The sequence below is a fragment of the Motacilla alba genome, chromosome 1, assembly GCF_015832195.1.
Source record: "Motacilla alba alba isolate MOTALB_02 chromosome 1, Motacilla_alba_V1.0_pri, whole genome shotgun sequence".
Taxonomy (NCBI): domain Eukaryota; kingdom Metazoa; phylum Chordata; class Aves; order Passeriformes; family Motacillidae; genus Motacilla; species Motacilla alba.
In genome coordinates, this window is record NC_052016.1 from 112,798,553 (window position 1) to 112,817,097 (window position 18,545).

General features: G+C 36.1%; 1 protein-coding gene across 6 annotated transcripts in view; it reads left to right on the forward strand.

Annotated features, from left to right (window-relative positions):
* Nucleotides 1-18,545, forward strand: part of IL1RAPL1 (interleukin 1 receptor accessory protein like 1) — a 687,863-nt gene that overhangs the window by 123,180 nt on the left and 546,138 nt on the right. Inside the window, exon 2 of one of the 6 annotated variants that reach the window (XM_038131535.1) lies at nucleotides 15,926-15,995. The exons of the other annotated variants lie outside the window; for them this stretch is intronic. The gene's annotated coding sequence lies outside the window, so the exon portion shown is untranslated. The remainder of the gene's footprint in view (nucleotides 1-15,925; nucleotides 15,996-18,545) is intronic. 6 annotated transcript variants of the gene reach the window in all.

Below are 18,545 nucleotides of genomic sequence, written 5' to 3' on the forward strand. Positions count from 1 at the left end.
GTACAGATATAATGTTTGAAACTCAGGCTGTGTTTCCAGTAGGACTTTTTTGTGGTTTTATAGCACAAAAATGAATACTTGGAAGATAACAATTCTGATATTTTCCATTTTATAAAAAATTCTTGATGCAGCTAATAAAAAAAGGAAAATATTTGACTTTTCATCTATCACACTACTCATGAGAAAGTCCAGAGGAGGGCTGTCAAGATGACTAGAACAATGGAGCACCTCTCCTATGAGGAAAGGCTGTGAATGGTTAGCTTTGTTCAGCCAGGAGAAAAGAAGGCTTTGGGGTGACTTCAGAACACCTTCCAGTACCTGAAAAGAGCCTATGAGAAAGATGGAGTGAGACTTTTTACAAGGGCAAGTAGTCACAAGACAAGGGATAATGGCTTGAAATGAAAGAGGGTAGGTTTAAATTAAATATTAGGAAGAAATTCTTAACTGTGAGGGTTGTGAGAAGAGGAAGAGGTTGCCAGAGAGGTTGTGGATGCTATGTCCCTGGAAGTATTCAAGGCCAGGTTGGATAGAACTTTGAGCAACCTGGTCAAATAAAAGGTGCCCCTGTCCATGGCAGAGTCATTGTATCTAAATGGTCTTTAATGTCTCTTTCAACCCAAACTGTTCTATAATCCTATGATCCTATCATTCTGTGTAAGGAACTGTGGTGGTTGACCCTGGCTGGATGGCAGACACCCGCCAAAGCTGCTCTGTCCCTCCTCGCCTCAGCTGGATTGAGGAGAGAAAATGTAGCAAAAGGCTTGTGAGTTGACGTAAAGACACTGAGATCACTCGCCAGGTGCCATCACAGGCAGAACAGACTCAGAGCTGGCAGTCGGTGCATCCCACGTTTGTCTGTGCAGGAATCCCACATCCCTGCCTCTGCAGGGGGAGGACTCCTCCCACTCTCAACCTGCTCCGGTGCAGGGTCTTTCCCATGGGAGTAACTTCTCCATTTCTCCTACACAGTTTTTCCCACACGCTGCAGCTCTTCACAAACTGCTCCACTGTGGGTCTCCCTTGGATCACAAGTCCTACCAGGCAACCTGGTGCGTTGTGAGCTCCTCCCTCCACAGGGACACAGGTCCTGCCTGGAGCCTGCTCCAGTGTGGACTTCCCACGAGTCACAGTCTCCTTCTGGCACAACCCCTGCTCCAGTGTGGGGTCATCCAGGGGCTGTGGTCGCACCTCTGCTTCGCTGTGGGCCTCCATGGGCTGCAGGGGCACAGCTGTCTCACCTGGCCACCACCATGGGCTGCAGGGGCACAGCTGTCTCACCTGGTGACCACCATGGGCTGCAGGGGCACAGCTGTCTCACCCTGGCCACCACCATGGGCTGCAGGGACACAGCTGTCTCACCTGGTCACCACCATGGGCTGCAGGGGCACAGCTGTCTCACCCTGGTCACCACCATGGGCTGCAGGGGAGTCTCTGCTCTGATGCCTCGAGCACCTCCTGGCCCTCCTTCTGCGCTGGCATTGGTGTCTGCAGGGCTGCTGCTCCCGTGTTCCCACACTCCTCTCTTCAGCTGCTGTTGCAGCTTGGCTTTTTCCCCCCTTCCTTGACACAATATCCCAGAGGCACTGCCACCACTGCTGATGGGCTTTGTCTTGGCCTGCAGCAGGTCCATCTTGGAGCCAGTTTCTCTCTTGGACAGCTTCTGGCAGCTTCTCAGAGAAGCCACCACTGCAGTCCCCCACTACCAAACCTTGCCATGCAAACCCAATGCAGCAGTCTCTGCAGGGCCTGTGACTAAACCATTTAGTGGTTCTTGTGGTTGCACAATACTCTTAAATCACAGCGTATTTCCAAAACAATTTACTCAAGGATAATTTAGGTGTATTTCTCTTGAATAATTTTTACTAAAAGTCTACAGTCCTGTCATTTACTCTAATACTCACTTTTAGCCTTTTCATCCATAGATATACTCACATCATCAAGACATTATCCAGCTACATTATTCTAAATCTGTGTATGTTTTTGATTCCCTTAGTTAAATTTTGTTATATATTAAACACAGGAAGGAAGACAATATTTTCACCTAAGAGCTATGGTCTTTGAAAGAAATTATTCAGAAAAGTATTTGTTTATTACTTTTATGTATGGATTTAAAGTTCAAATTCAGCACCTTGAATTTAAAACAGAAATGCACAACACACATTGTTAAAAGAAATGTTGTAGGAAGGATGAAAGATGTAAAGGTCTTTGAAAATATGAAGTGCTACAGAAGAGTACTATTGTGATGGAGAGCAAGTAGACATCAAAGAATAATCCATTGCCCTCTACTACCAGTAGAATTTAATCCAGTTTATTAATATTTGGATTTAAATCATGATAAACAGATGAGAAACATGTAAGTAAATATCTGCACAAGTCTAGATCCATGTAACTTACTAAGGAAAGAAATAATATTAGGTACATGAACTTCTGCATCCTCTGGTCTCTACTTGCAAAATCCATTGCAAAAAGCAATAATTGGTTTTATATACACTATGAATTTAAGACACAATAGCTACCAAATCATAGGTATCCCAGTTTAATGATTGGTAAATAAATAACCAAATTACATGTAATTGAACATGAATATGAGAAATAACTTTCTCAGAAAACATAATTATTAAAAAATAATTTAAAAAAAGAAAAATGAAAACCACTTAAAATTAACACTGTGCTGTTCAGTAACAATGCAAAAACAATCCCCACTGGGTATCCTTTATATCAGAAAGAGGCAATCAGAAGAAAAAATTCAAGTATTAAATTACTGTGAAACCTGAATCACCATAAATAAGATGCATATTAATATATTCTATGATTTCAGATTAAAGTCATTGAACAGAAGCATAGAAGTCAGGGATACTTTATCTCTTTATCTGGCTTTTTTTGTTTTCTTCTTTTTTTTAGCTGAGTCTCTTATGTTTGATGTACAGGGTTGAGGTAGTAGGCAGTAGTCATTCTACAGATAAATTCAAATCAAAACCTGGTTTACTCTTACCAACAATTTATAACAAATTCTGAAGCGTTGATATTTGTGTGACAGAATATTGATTCAATTTTTTTTAATTTGCATATTCCTAATAAAGCTTGTGACATCTAAGATTCTGCTGAACCGTGTGTCTGTACACCTGCATATATAGACATATTTGGTTTCAAATGTTCCTCTCCTAGAATATGACAGTCAAAGCATAAAAAGATTTCCTTGTTGATGTTTGCCATTTTATAGGATCTGTGCTTCTATATTCATCATGCACACAGTCCCTGTATTTTACTTTGAATCCAATCATCTTCTTTTTTCAAAATGTCAAACTGAGCATCTCCAGGATTCATGGAGGGATAAAATGTAGAATACCTGGCAAGCTTACTGTATAAAACAGAACCTAAGAGTGGAACGGCAAATATATGGCTGTCTGAAACGCTACAGAAAAGTATTAAACCAGAAATATTTAGGAAACAAAATATCTTGGATATTTCTACCTTAACTAAATACTTTCCCATTAAAGAAAATAATTAGAAAACTACCGGGGATTAGCCAATTTTTTTTTAAATTTGTAATCATATCTGTTCAGAAGCCCCTATTCAGAGAAGTTTTAACTTCCCAGGGTCGAAGTAGCAGCTGGAGGATTCTGGCTGGGTAAGCACACATTATCTAAAATATCTGCATCATATTCTTCCACTATGAAAGGAAACTACTCTGTAACAAATGGATAAAATTTCAGTTCTACTAGAAATTTACACAAAAGCATTTAAAAATAGAAGGCATAAGTAGAATTTGTTGTTCTTCATTCCAATTAAAAAGATGTAATTAATTTTCCTACAATAAAGAACCCTTCATAACCACCACTTATCCAGCAATAGTGCTGCCATTATTAAAACGAATATTGATGAGTTAGATGAAAACTGTCTACATGTGCAAACAAATGTGATTCATTCCCCCTTTTTTATTGCATTATATTTATGCACTTTGTGTCAGAGGCTTGTGTATTTCAGGCATGTGTTCATCTTGCTTATGCTGCATATTGTTGTACCAAATGATTTTCTTTTTCCATGGTGTTTCTTATGTTGCTTGTGACATGCGAGACAATTATTAGGAATATTTAAGGAAAGGACAACAACTTTTCAATAATATGAAAAATAGTGTTTGGAGTCTTGTGTGAAGTATTATCGTTTTAATGTTTTTGATGCTTCAAGCTTCTGAGTAGAAGGACCTTAATTTTTTGCCTTTTTTTTTTTTTTTAAACCCCAAAAATCTCCTTTTTTCACGATCTATTGTGTCTGTTTTATGTGATGCTTAATATTCCAGTAGACTACAGAGCCAACACATTTACAATTACTCTAGTCACCCTTGGGCATTTTTTGAAGTTGGTGACTGAGGAAGCTTTATAAGTACCATGCTCTGCTGGTGGGATTTAAGCACTAAGCATATTTTGCCTTGAGAAAAAACACTTGCTGCACTTCCTGATTTCAGAAGCAAATTCTGACCTTGTCTTTTATCAACCTCAGAGGAAGATTGGAGCTGCCCAGACCACTGCTTAATGGGGAAAGGAGGCACCAGACTGGGAGTTTAAGAGAAGAATAAACAAGGATGGAGTAAATGAAGTAAAACAACTGCTTTCCTTCCGCATCAGTTAGGATGGTTATGAGTTGCAGTGAACCATTCATCCATGCTTTGTCTTACTTCTGAAGTATGTGTGCAGTTAAAATCAATTTCTAGCTTCACTTCTGGGTGTGACCTTGCAGTGGTGTAGCATGCAATGTTTCCCTTAGTCCAGCACTATCCTATGGAGATCCCTCTGCTGTTTATTTTGCTAAAAATTATTGGGTTTCTTATGTCAGTTCTTTACAGTAAGATCTAAAGGAGTACAGGTATTCCATACATATATATTTACAGAGCAGCCTGTGTAAAACTCAGTTAACTTTCTCAGAAGCAAACTGAAAAAGTCACAGTTGGCTTGTAACACCATTTAATAGGAGCTTGAGGAAATAATGAAAAAAATAATGCAAATATGAATCACTCCAGAGAATACCAATCTGCAATCAGTAATTTTACTGTCAGAACCTAGAGATTACACCAACAGGTACCGTGCAGGCACTAAAATTAGAAACAAATATTACGCCCTTTGAAAAGACACATCAGATCCATAGATTACTCATGGCTGTATTATACAAAATTTACTTGCAGCTTTCTTCAGGGTAATAGAACTGCTGACTCCATATGAAGGCAGTGATTTATTGTTACTCAGACATCTCTAATATTGACTAAATATTATTTTAGTACTATTAATTCCTTTTTAAATCCACAAACTAAAATAATGTAGAATAATTGAAATTCTAAGTTCAGGTAAATTTTTGCTGCTCTACATATAGATAAGCTGCAGAGCCAGTGAATAATGCAAGGAGTGAAATTAGGAAGTCTTGAAAGTCTTCATTTGGTACAGTTTGAATCTCTTTTGCATAATAATTCACTATTCATAATGCTGAAAACTATTACTTTTTTGGATTTGCAACCTTTAAAAATGTAAAAGATATAAGAATGAAGTATGCTTTCAACTTCTGTCATATTTACAGTTATTTGTTGCCTTTTGATGACTTAGCTATACTTAATTTTGAACATAATATAGATAATTAATGCATTAATAATATACATTGAAAATATGATCACAGTCATTCTCTCTGGGTATTTTGTATGACATCAATACTGCAACCTCTGTGTGACTTATCTTAACCCACTTTATGCCTAAAAGCAAACTGGGTTTTTAAAGAAAATATCCATCTGGATTATTCCCTGTGGTGTCTCTGTGTTCGTATGGGTCAGCAGAAATGAATATCAGTGAAAAAGTGGACAGTCATATGTTGATTGCTAAGTGATTAAGATCATGCTAAGTGACAGTTGATATTTATGTGTATTTCTGATTTTAGAAATTTTTTAGCAATTTTAGAAACAAACATTACAAGAATGCTTCCTATATTACAAAATTCTTGTAACAAAGTAAGTTATTTTATTTCAATCAATTTATTAATATTGAAACAAAGTGAAGATTCACTCACGTTAGTAGGAGACCTGTTTGAAATTCTGTGTGAAAGACTGAGTTTCTAAATGTTATAAGTGGCATTCTATGAAAATGTATGTATTTGAGACAGACAACATGTTCTTAGTCTTAGGAGTGTGGAAATTAGAATTTATTTTTTTACAAGAAAATATTTAAACTTCCCTCCTTAATCTTGGTAACTCTACCTGATATAGATAGTTCCAGCAAATATTATGGACTTTGGTTCTCACATTTTTCACTGGTTTCATTCACAAGGACCTCCAAAGACAGCGAAAAACTACATATATGCAGAATTCTAGCCTCAGTAGTTTCTATTTTCTTTTTTTTTCCCATTACCCATTTTGAATTAGGGGAAAGAGGGAGTTGAAGGGAGTAGTAAAAAAAAAATCAGTTGTGTTCTAAAATGTGTGATAAGAGAGATCTTGGGATTGGCTAATTTGTGTCTAATTTATATATAACATTTAAATCATAGGCATGCTATTGAAATAGAGATCTTCAAAACTGTTGTAAATAAGGACATGACAGGAATTACTGCACACTGAGTGTTTCCAAGTGGTTTTCCTATTGCTGTAAAAACTAAGTAATGATTTATTTGTTTCCCTTTTATTCCAAAAAGACAGGAGATGCTATGTAGTTTCAGGCAAAGCACTGAATTAAGGAGTCAATGATTATCAGAGAAATTCTAATAATTTAGCTGTGTGATATGAGTATGCAATCTTTGGTGGTGTCTATGAATTACAAATCCCTTTTGCTTTGTTTTTGGGAAAGGTCTTGCTAGATTAAAACTTAAAAAGAAAAATATGGGAAAAAGGGAGGATGCTGAAGATATTCACACTCTGAGATTGTGTTGCTTTTATTTATTTTCAGTGGAATAATACCTGTGCCTAAAAGCTCCATGATTCTTTCAAGAGTGGTGGAGGGTGTAATTTAAAAATTAGGTTTTCCCTAATTGGGTTTTCCCCTGAACATCTTTTTCTATTCCTTTAGGTCACAGGCCTCTAGAAAGTTCACAAAGCCTTCATTATTAGGCTGTCTTTTCCAAAAATTGGTTTAAGGGGACACATGTTTACCTTCTACTGGACTCTCTTTCCTGAAAGGAAATAAATGTAATTGCTGAATATTTTCCTGCATGCATTGCTAAGTTCCAACTGGGAATCTGAAATTTGTGCACACATTTTCTTGCTGTTCAGCTACACTAGTACTCTAACTAATAGGTAGAGGCTGGCAAGCTCTACCACAAAATGGGAAAGAGCCCTTCAGTACAAGAATGCAAAACCTATTTTCTGACACCGTGTATTCTGAATTAACTTGAGCATATGTTTTAAATTTGTGTAAGTGAAATATCCTGCTGACAATTCTATGCTTTGAAAAGATGATGATGGTGATGATGATGATAATAGTTATTGTTGTTATCATTGTTATAATTTTTATCATTATTATCTAGGACACTTCAGTAGTCGTTGACCCAAGAGGTTAAGATACTAAAAATTATGTACAAAAATAACTTCCATTTCAATTAAACTCTCCTACTGATTACCTGAAGTCATTATAAATATTTTTAATATTCAGTTGAATAAATGAGTAAAACTTTTCTTTTGACTGTAATGTAAGTTACATAAGCTGCAATTTGGGTGTGAATTTTTTGTAACTTTTTCAGTACAAGTCTTTTCTTATGACAAAAAAGGTAGCAAAACCAATTTCCCATGAGAGTAGGGGATAAATTAATGAGCATATGGTGCCTTTTGTTTCCTCAAAGCATCTGTAGTTTTACTTTCAGTTTTACAATTATCTTCACATCATTCTTGATTAGTCATTTTACCTTTGCTGTGATCATGTTGGGAATAAAGAAAGCAAGGCCATGTTCATGATGTCTAAAGAGAGAAGAAAATATAGATTGTTCTGTATTAAAAAAAATGAGAACATTGTCAAACTTATTACAAGGCTGTGGAACAGCCTTGTAGATAGAAAAAAAACCACAAATGTCTTCACACCAAAATCTTAACTAAACGTGCCCTCAGATGCTTATCCTTTCATTTTAGGAAGATTGCATAAAATGATTGAAATGAAAATTGTTACTGTTGCCAGCATATATTTTCATTTCAGTAAAATTATTAACTTTTTTAGTCCTTCTTTCACCTGCACCAGAAAGGTAGAATCATTCTCAGAGATAAATATTAAGAGTTTTAACTCAGGGAACTGCTAAAAAACCCCATTTAACTTGTCATTTATTAAGACCTAAGCTATTTAAATAGATGTTTTAGAATTTACATGTCATTTATTGAAAACAAGTCTGTACATATTTGGGTCAAATGAATAACATTTGTATATTTTAAAAAAATCTATGTTGATAATAGGACACTCAGTATCTTGGCAATGGATTGGTTTTCATGTTAAAGATGGGATTGCCAGAGCATTCTGTAGGTGCTCAGGATAATATCCCTGAAAAACTCTGTAATATGTGAAGTTCTCAAAAAAAGAAGATAAAGAGGATAATCTAATTACTTGCAACAGAGCTGGTAAGTGAGTCAGTATTTCCAGTCCTGAAAAAGTTGATGGTATTGAAATAATGGATTGTTCACAAAGCAAATAAATAAGTTTGAGGTTGTTGATGAACTCATCCAAAAGCAAGGGTTTTCTTCTAAAATCAAAAGTTGAACCAGAATACCTGATAATGTTTTCCAACTTTGATGAATAAAAGGTGTGAAAATTAATTTTGTTTATTCTAGGCAACTGTCTAATATTAAAAAAGATAAGAAACTCAGCAATTCTAGCACTAACCTCTAATGAAATACCAAACTAAAGATTCGGAAAACGTACTGAGCATAACAGTGTTATCTTAGCACATCTGATGAAGGCAAAACATTGCAAGTATTGATAAGTCTTTCCTGTCCTGTTAAACTGTTAAACTGTTAAACTGAAACTTATACCAAATGAAACTTAGTTTAATTTACGTTCCTTTAAGTTCTTTACGAGGCAAGGATCCTTTGAACATCTTATTAGCTTTGTTGATCTCTTCTCTGTTGTCTGTCCACTGTGGTTGCAGGTTTTGGTCCTAACAATTTAATGTCAAATTTCTCTATAAATAGAACATAACTTCCTAAATATTTTTGTTTATTTTTTCCTTCCTCATGATGAAAACTGAGACTTTATAATGTTGTTGGGATGGGGCTGGGAATGTGTGGTTTTCCTGTCATCACAAGAATAAGCAGAATCCAACCAGAAAAAAATGAGGTCTTTCAGTTAGATAAAAAAGCTGCATTATGGTATTTGGACTATTGAAGCAACTGAGATATCTGGGGGGGGCAAATAGTGTGAAATAGCTACATTTTCTGTTGGATAATTTTGCAGTTTTGCATCATAGCAAAATTCACAAATTTCTAACATATTGAAGTAAGAAGAATTCTGGCAAATTTCCAATCCTTAATGTTCTTTTTAGTAAACTCTTTTGACACTACTTCAATTCCTCTTCTGGTCCATATATCAAACGGGCAAGCTCTGCTGTAAATCTTACTAAAATACCCATGTGATTTTATACACACTGTACACTTTAAAAACTTCCTTATTGATGTCTCTCACCTATTTCATACTGTTTCTTCAACTTTATTTAAATACCAAGATTTCTTTCCTCCCTTTCTACTTCTTGCCATAATTTTCCTCCTCATTGCCTTGATTTTTGCCTCTGATTTATCTTGCTTCTCTTTTCTTTGGTAGATTTCTTAGTACGAATCCATTAGAAAACATTCTCCTTCCTTTCTTATGATACTACAAAATATTTGTGAGTACCTCTATTATGTGCAACTCCAAGTAAATGTGACCCTTGATGGAAACATTAATATTAAAAGCTCCTGCATTGTAATTTCACCATGTATTCTCAGCAGAAATTAAACGAACATCTCACATTATCAAGAAATGGCTGAGAATCAAGGAATAAAATACAGTTCTGATATCAGTAATATATTTCCTGTGAGGAAGAAACACATTACATGTGGAACGCACTCTTGGTAATTCAGCTGTCAGGTAATGGTTTTGTTGAGTAACTAGGGAAGAACTGGGGCATGGGGGCAGGGGCAAACTTCGTGTGGTACTATCCTAAGATCCTAGTCAAAGCAGTTAAAAAAACCATTTATGTCCACTAGACTGACTCTGCTACCTTCTGTTTTTCTAGATAATTGTTTTGTAGGCAGAGTTGAGCTCTTCAAACTTGGTGCAGTGAGGATAAATTGCTTCAATGAAAATTCTATTAAAACTGCAGAAAGTTATCTCTAAGATTTTGACACATTTGAGTGGATGAGTGAATACATGAATCTAGTAATCCCTGCTTTAATGAACAACAGTAGAAGTTCAGGAGCCTTCTTTTTGGTCTAGACGACTCAAATGCAGAGAATTGCATTTAAAAGAGTGATAGAATTGTTCACAGCTGTTAATAGTTACTGTCTTACATTAATTTAGGTTGCTGTATAAGCCTTTTCTTTAGAGCTAGTGGAAAATATTTCTTTTGCTGGTTTACCTTTATCCCCAAGCATAAGTAATTTCTGTCTTAAGTAGAATCACATAATGATTAAAATGTTATCTGATTAATGTAGATTAATTAATATAGATAGATCACTCCCTTATGATCACTCCCATATGTTATTTCTCTCACTATACCACACAAATTCAGAATAGTTTTCCCCCACTAAACAAGGTTGCATTTAGTGCATTACTGCCTCTCTACCTCTCTTTTCTTCCTTTCTTGAGAAAGGGGACAGCAGTGCATGGCTTTGTGGTCAGCCCATAAATAACACACTGAAGTTTAGAAGCCTCAAGGTCTCCCCTTTGACCTGAAGTTCTGGCACCTAAATCTAAATAAGTCAATATAAGAAGGTAGACATGCCAGAGTGGTAACATTTGGTGACAGGTGACATTTTCTTTCTGAATAATGTCATGCTTAGCCTTACTGTAGATTATGGTAGCAATATTTATATATAGGAGAAGAAAGCCAAAACCAGCTCAACAAGAAAATATCAGCAAGTAAATGCAAGATTTATTTGCTGAAACAAGTGCCTGAATACTGGTGGTGCATTTTGCTGTGGCAGTATCCTCTAAAGGTGACTGAATACTCAAACCTTTTAGGATGCTACCTGTTGGAAGCAAGTAAAGCAATGCATTTTTGAGGATAAGGGGTAATTGTTAGCTGTTGTTATGTAATATCTATGATGCAAATTACATCAAATTAGTCAAATCATATTTCTTCTCTGTGATGCCATTTTTCCAGCTCTGAGTACATTTTACAAAAGTTAAGAGACTGATGAAAGCAAGGACATAGTTTATATGAAAGTTGGAGGAAAAAAATTTCTTAATTATATTTAGCCAACAAAAGATCTTGGGAGGAAAGTCTGTGAAGACTACTGAGAAAAACTAAGATGACTTAAGTATATATTAAGAAGTATAATCCCAAAATCCCTATCATTCATGGTAATTAGTTGTTGATTGCTGTTCAGTTTTTGACTACTCTCAGATTGTGATCTTATTTTTGTTTTTCAGAAGATTATTTAATGTTTATGAATTTATTTTATTTACAACAATTAGGTTATTGTTAATTTTTATTTTTTTTTTACATGTGCATACATGCTTTACAGATCAGTCATGATAGAGTGATCACAAGAAATTGTTCATAAGAAAACAGAGTCGCCAGACTGTCTGGCAGTCCCTAGAGTGAATGTGGTCACAGCAGAAATTCCCATGAAGCCAGGAATTTAGGGATTTCCTTTGCATTCATCATTAAGGAGCCTGATATAAATTCCATTGTCCAATGAAATAACTGCTGAAGAAATTATTAAGGGAAAAAAATGTAAATGAATTATATATAAGAGCATAAATTGTATATAATAAAATATCTAATATCAGATTCATAGTACTTTTATGTTTTAACACATAATAGAAATTTGTTATAATAGAATATTTTACAAGAAATAGAGTTTAATCATTTAACAGACATATTTTCACTGGAATATTGCAGTTTAATATATTTCTTGTTCAAGTCTAATCATTAAGACTTTCCAGTTGTCTAATTTAGATGTTTTTCAAACTGAATACCCTGCGTGACGATTAAAGAACTTCCTGATATTACCTGACTTGAATTATTTAAGACAAATATTAAAATCTATCTACTATAAATATTTCTTTCAATATTCTCTGGAGTCAATAAAAAGATGCTCCTGGACTTTATTGAGCTACCTATGGAACTGGATTAAACAGGTGAACTCTATTTTCTAAATAATGAAGATCCTGATTTAGGAAAGAATTCCATCAAGTTGCTTTTATATGATTTTGTATCTGTGCCCATGTCATGACATTCCTTCTGGTTTCAAGGACTAGTCCTACAATTTGTCTCCTAATTTAGGATTGAGCTACCCCTCCACTACCTTGTTCTCCTCTCAGTGTTGAGGTGTATTTCAGGAGCCTGTACATTTGTCACCTGCAGCCTGCTCCACGTTGACCACTGACATCACAGGGCCACTATCCCCTGATTGCATTTGGGCAACACAATAATGTTAGTGTGAACCTGTATGTTGAGAAGTGCAGGAGCCTCCAATGCAATTTCAACCATGCACTCATTTTTCTAAGTAAAAGTTGACAAATTTTTAAAGGCTAAATTCAAGTGTGTTGAACATTAGTGTAGTATATTTCAGTGAGTGCGTGTTCAGACCCTTCAAAATCAAATGTGATAAATATAAGAAGTAATTTTACTGGTGAAAAGATCTCAATGAAAATAAATTTTCTATCTTTTTTCATCTTTATAGATATTTGTGAAAGAATTAACATTTTTTATTGATTTCAGTTATTGAAAAAAACACCATCCAACCCATGAAAGAAAGAATCATTTAAGATCATTAAGGAAAAAAAGGAAAAAAAATACTAGGCACGGATGGGTCTGCCAACAGTTTAAATATCCAGGCTTTGTGTCACTTCTTTCCCTTTGTAAGTTGTTTTCTGCATCCTGCTTTGATGTCGATATGCACTGTAATTGAAACTAATATTGACATAGACTTGTACAAAATCAGTATGTCTAACGTGACTACTTAATGGTAATTCAAGGTTCAGTATTACCAGTAAATGAAGTCCTGTGGAGTGTATTCGTTAAACAAGTAGAGATTTCTTTTCCTATAGATTCGCTTGGGCGTTTTTTATTTCATTTGATTGCAGGGTTTTGGTATTTTTAAAACCCAAGTACTTAAATTGTTTTTTTTTTTTCTTAGTTTTCTTGGTTTTCACCATCTGGATATTGACAGCTGGTAGTCACTGTTCTAAAAAGCATTTAGCTGTGGATCCAAAATATAATAGAGACCTCTTGGAAGATTTCTAGACTGTAAAGAGCCTCCAAGATTTTGTAAAACTTCTGAGGTCTGTATTTAGTGATGCCTGTCAAAATGTTTACTTTAGCGTCTTTACCAACATTGATGAACATACAGCATTTAACAAAAGAATTGGATATGTCATGGAATTTCACCATCAGGTGGTATCCATTTCCATACATAAAGGTATACCTGGCAAGCAGCTTCTTACTTTGTTATATTGATGAGTACATACAACATTTTTGTCTCCTTTTATAAGGATACAATGCAGTTTTGCAGCCTGAAATTGGCAAGTATTGTTCCTGGTGCCAAAATGATTTTTAAGAGGAAATGTGTCTTGTACTTTAGAACATTTTGCCATCTCAGATATTGTGTAGATGGGCAATGAGGTGTGTGAAAATGTTGGAGGAAGAAAAATAACAATACTTCTGTTTACCAAAGGGAACTTTTGGGTTTATTCACAATAGTGAATAAACATCTTGTGTTGGTCTCTTCAGCTTGAATTCCAAAGTGCAGTTTAATTATTTTTGTCTCCAACAGACCATTCATTTAATATCAATAATAGCTTTAAGTGTGGCTTGTGCAGCTTTTTATCACAAATAAATGCTGAGAGGACACATGTAAATGATATCTATTGTAATTATTTTTAATATGCTGGACATGATGCTAATGTACAACTTGCTGAGATCAAATATCTGTGCGGCTGAAGAAAGGAAATAGAGCAAACTATTTAGTTTTTCAATACTGCACACTGCTCAGGTTGCTTATTTGTGGGATCTAAGTCTTTAAGGGAATTTTGTACTATGAAAGGTGCAAGGACATTGTACATCTATTGAAAAGATAATGAGGTAATAGTGCTTGAAGTGCTTTCTTAATTCTCAGCATTTTCTGATGTCTTTTTTTTCTTCTTCATTCATCCATGACTCAATTCTCAAACAATCCTATGGAGGCAGTAATGTATTGTCTTGGTTTGACATGACAGGTTTCTGCTAATGAAGTCAGAATCCTGTCTTGAAATGGAAAATGTAAACCCCCTCCCTCTGAATTATTATCATTTTGAAATTAAGGGGCTCTCAGGCAAAGATATGGGAGTAGGAATAACAGCTCTTTATTAGGAAAAATAAAAATAAAAATGCAGTAATGCAAAACAACACTGACAGAGTCAGACTACAACCTGACCCCCTGTTGGTCAGGGGGTTGGTAGCAGTCTAATTGAAATGGCAGCTGCAGTCCTCCTGCAGTGACAGGTGTGGCTCTGTTGGGGCAGTGATCCTGTAGAAGGGTGCAGTTTTCCTCTGAAGGTCCAGTGGTGGTGTAGATGGGCCTGGTCTTCCTCGGGGAATCCAGTGGAGAAGAAAGCTGCTCCTCTGGGAATCCAGTGGTCAAAGGCTGGCTGTGGTGTTCCAAGGCTCAGATTATATCCAGGTAGGAATGCTTGGCTCCTCCCTCTGGGTGGATATCTCACAATGGGATGATGTAATTTTTATCAGTCATGCAGTGAGACTCAATGGTCCATTAACAGAAGATATCTCCTGGAGGGAGGATTGGTTGTGGAAGAGATAAAGAACATTGTCCCACCTGTTTTTAGCAGGTGGCTAAATTAATGGTAGAAAACTGCCCCACCTCTAACAGGTGGCAATAGAATACACACCCCCAGCCACATCTTACAACCTAAGACCTGTACACTTTTTTCTTCTCACTGTCTTGAAATGAAGAATATGTGGGAGTTAGCCATGAACATTTACTTCCTAATAGGTTTGCCTGTATCAGTGAAAAGCATGGTATAATGCTCAAAAAAAAATTTTTTTCCCTTTCAGGTTGCCTAAAAAAATATTTAAAGTATTGTTGATTAACCTAAATATCATAATCATATATTACATCTTTCACAGAAAAGCCGAACTTCCTACATTGCTGGGTTATTGATGACTCAGAACTGGCAGTTGTTTACTGTCATGTACAGATGAGAGCCCACTTCCCAGCAAACAGGGAACTAAAAATAGCCTTTAAAAGGTGCCAGGAATCTTCTACCCAGTGCACTGATGCACCCATCCCTTCAGATATGGCTGATATGAATGAACCCTAAGGCTTACCAGTAAGGCAGAGAAGCAATTTTTTCTTTTTTTTTTTTTTTTCAGGAAAAGTTTAGTGAACTGAGAGTTTTCTCAGGAAGGCTCTTTTGCAGACACCCCGCAGTAGCCTGAAATGAAAATAAAAATGTGAAGAAAATATTACAGCTACAAAGGCATCATGTCTAAAGTGTGTATTTGAAATTGTGTACATTAATTTGAAACCATACCTTAACCAGGATGTCTCATGACTGACTTGTTCTGTCCATGTATACAGGTGTTTCTGAGTGATACTCAGGGTCATGGCCATCCCAGGAAGTGTTCAAAATGTGATTATGGGCATGGAGACATGGTTTAGGGGTGAATGCAAATGGTGCTGAGTTAATGGGGGTACTCGATGATCTTAGAGGTCTTTTCCAACCTTAGTGATCTATGATTCTGTGATTCTGTATTGATCTCTCCTGATTTTGGTTTATTCTAGTCCTTCCATCTTCCTCTTTGGACTCTGGGGAGAGAGAATTCCATCCAGAGGTGGATACTCTCCGGATGAAGTGAGTCTTTCATTAGAGCCTTTATTCATTATGCTACTTGCAGGTCACGTTAGGTACAGATGAATACATGGAAAATACAGACTAGGAAAACGGGAGTCTCAGCAAAGGTGGAAACAGTCAAATCCTGTTAACACAGCAGTAGGTCACTCTGTGTAAGGCTTGCACGTGAGCTATTATGCCTCTATAATAAACTGCAAAGAATCTTCAGCCTGAGGCTTTTCAGGTGGGATGGCAGGTTGAAGAATACAACCAGTGGTGATTATTCCTGTTAACCGTTTCTCTGCTCATGTTGTTAATTTAATGATCTTCCAGTACAGATCACAGTGTTTACTAATATATTATGTAGCAGCTGCAACACTGATACCTAAGAAGACCTTAGGCTTGTAAAGGTTCAAGATCTTGCCCATGTTTGGCTTCAGCTGATGCATACTGCAGCTCATTGATGCTTCATGGATCTGAGCATCTTTATAATGTGAAACACTTGTATGAAAAACTTGATGCAGACTATTATTTTGTGAGAAATTTTAAACTCATTGGAAGAATTTTGTTCTATAAATTAATCTATTTCCTTTATTGCAGAGAAGGCCAATGTGGTAGATTTGTGTGGTAGTACAAAGAGGTACCGACTTGCTGTTCCTCTCTGTTGGATGACAGAGTGTCTGGCAATCTCATGACTGCTGTGGACAAACAAATGTAATGAAATAAAAGTGTATCTGCCTCATGAGAACCTTTGACTTGTTCTCCATACAATTTTGATCTGGTAGAACTCATATGGAAAGAATTAGTTTTGGCTTTAGATTAGGAAAAAGTCAGCATTCCATACTTAACATATGCAGATGGTCTCTTATTGAGTCGTGTTTCAGGTTGTTTTCATTTGGATATAGAATAGGACTTTGTTTAATAAAGTTACAGAGATGTTTAGTAAAAAGGGCTACGTAAGTACTGTGATGAAGCAAATAATAAGAGAGAACCTTTACCAACTGCAGTATTCATAGAGGTTATTGTTTTCCCTAACTTTTCCGTCTCAATCAATTTTCTAGTTTCCTTCTGTGAATTCCCAGCTTTCAAACTGATTACCCTTTGACGTGGCACCCTGTAATTTTGATGCATTTTCCTTATGGTCCTCAGCTTGACATCAAAGCTCTCTGCAACTCCTTCTTTACAAAGCAGTGAACTTCTTGTGTAAAGTGTAAAGGCATAAACTGATGTTATTTTTCATGGAAAATAAATTAACATCTAATTTTGCTTAACTGAGGAAACAAAAATTGAGGGTAAGACAGGGAAAATTTCTCTTTTCAGAAGTACAGATTCTTCCACTTAATTTCTTACAGCCATTTTCTGGACAGGCTTCTTTTACCAGCATGAGCACCTGTTAACTGTTACCAAATTTTCCAGTTCGTTAAGAAAGTTCTTGTGCTACTAATATTAATGTGGATGGAATAATGAATTACCAGTGAGGGGGAGAGCCCCATCCAATAACACTGTGAAAGGAGCTAATGGCTAGAGGCACATCTGTAGTTGAATTCAACTTACGAAGGCAATTTTGTCCCTCAAGAAATCCTAGATATTCTGTATGTGGCTGATTAATACCAATTTTTTTAAAAATATGTCTTCCCATTCTCCTGTGTCCTGTCAGGATAGGTCCTCATTCCAGTAGTTTTCAGTGGCTCCTTGGTTTGCAAAAATTTTGTATACTTCTCTGTATCTCTAAGAAAATTTTGCATTCTTGATATACTTTTGAAACTTCTGGGACTGCTAGGCTTCACTGTCAGCTGCATAGCTCTATTGATCCCATGATTTTCTTATTCTGAGTTGTGCATTTGCACTCAGAGATTATTTCTGAGCACACACCATTACTCTCAAGATGAGAACTGTGCCCTTTTACTCCAGAGGCATTCCCATTTGACCCACAGTGCAGCAGTCAGGATAAAGCAGATGACCTTTCTGGGTATCCTGTCTCACACCTGAAACTAATGCCAAATCAGCACTTACACAATGCATGTTAAACAAACAAATAAAGATCCATTTTTCAGCTCAATGACCTGGCAGTGAGATAAATTTCCACTCAAGGATGTTTCACTAGTGCAAAATGATGGGCAATTCATCCAGAATGTGGAAATTTTGCATTTTGTGCTTTAGAGTTTCATCTCTGTAACTTGGTTGATTTTTTTTAAAAAATCAAAATCGTCGATGTCTACTGTGGGTTTGACTTTTACATAATTTGATAGACTGAAGAAATATTGTGGCTTTTCTGTTCACCATTCCTTCACTGCTGATCAGAGAGGCAAGATGACTTCACTACATATTTTATTCTCACTATTTTCTGCAGAAATGCTGTGAACATTTCTCAGTCACTGCAGTTCTGAAGCTAAGACGGCATCCTAGGATTTCATTAAAAATATTACCTAGGGAAGGAAAGGGTGATTGTTGTGCTTTTCCTATCTTACTGAATACGTGCAAATGGTTTATAAAATACATTGAGAGATTGGTGGTGAGAAAAGCATTACTTTCAATTTCATTTGGTTCTGGAAAAGCAGAAGAATGTAAGCC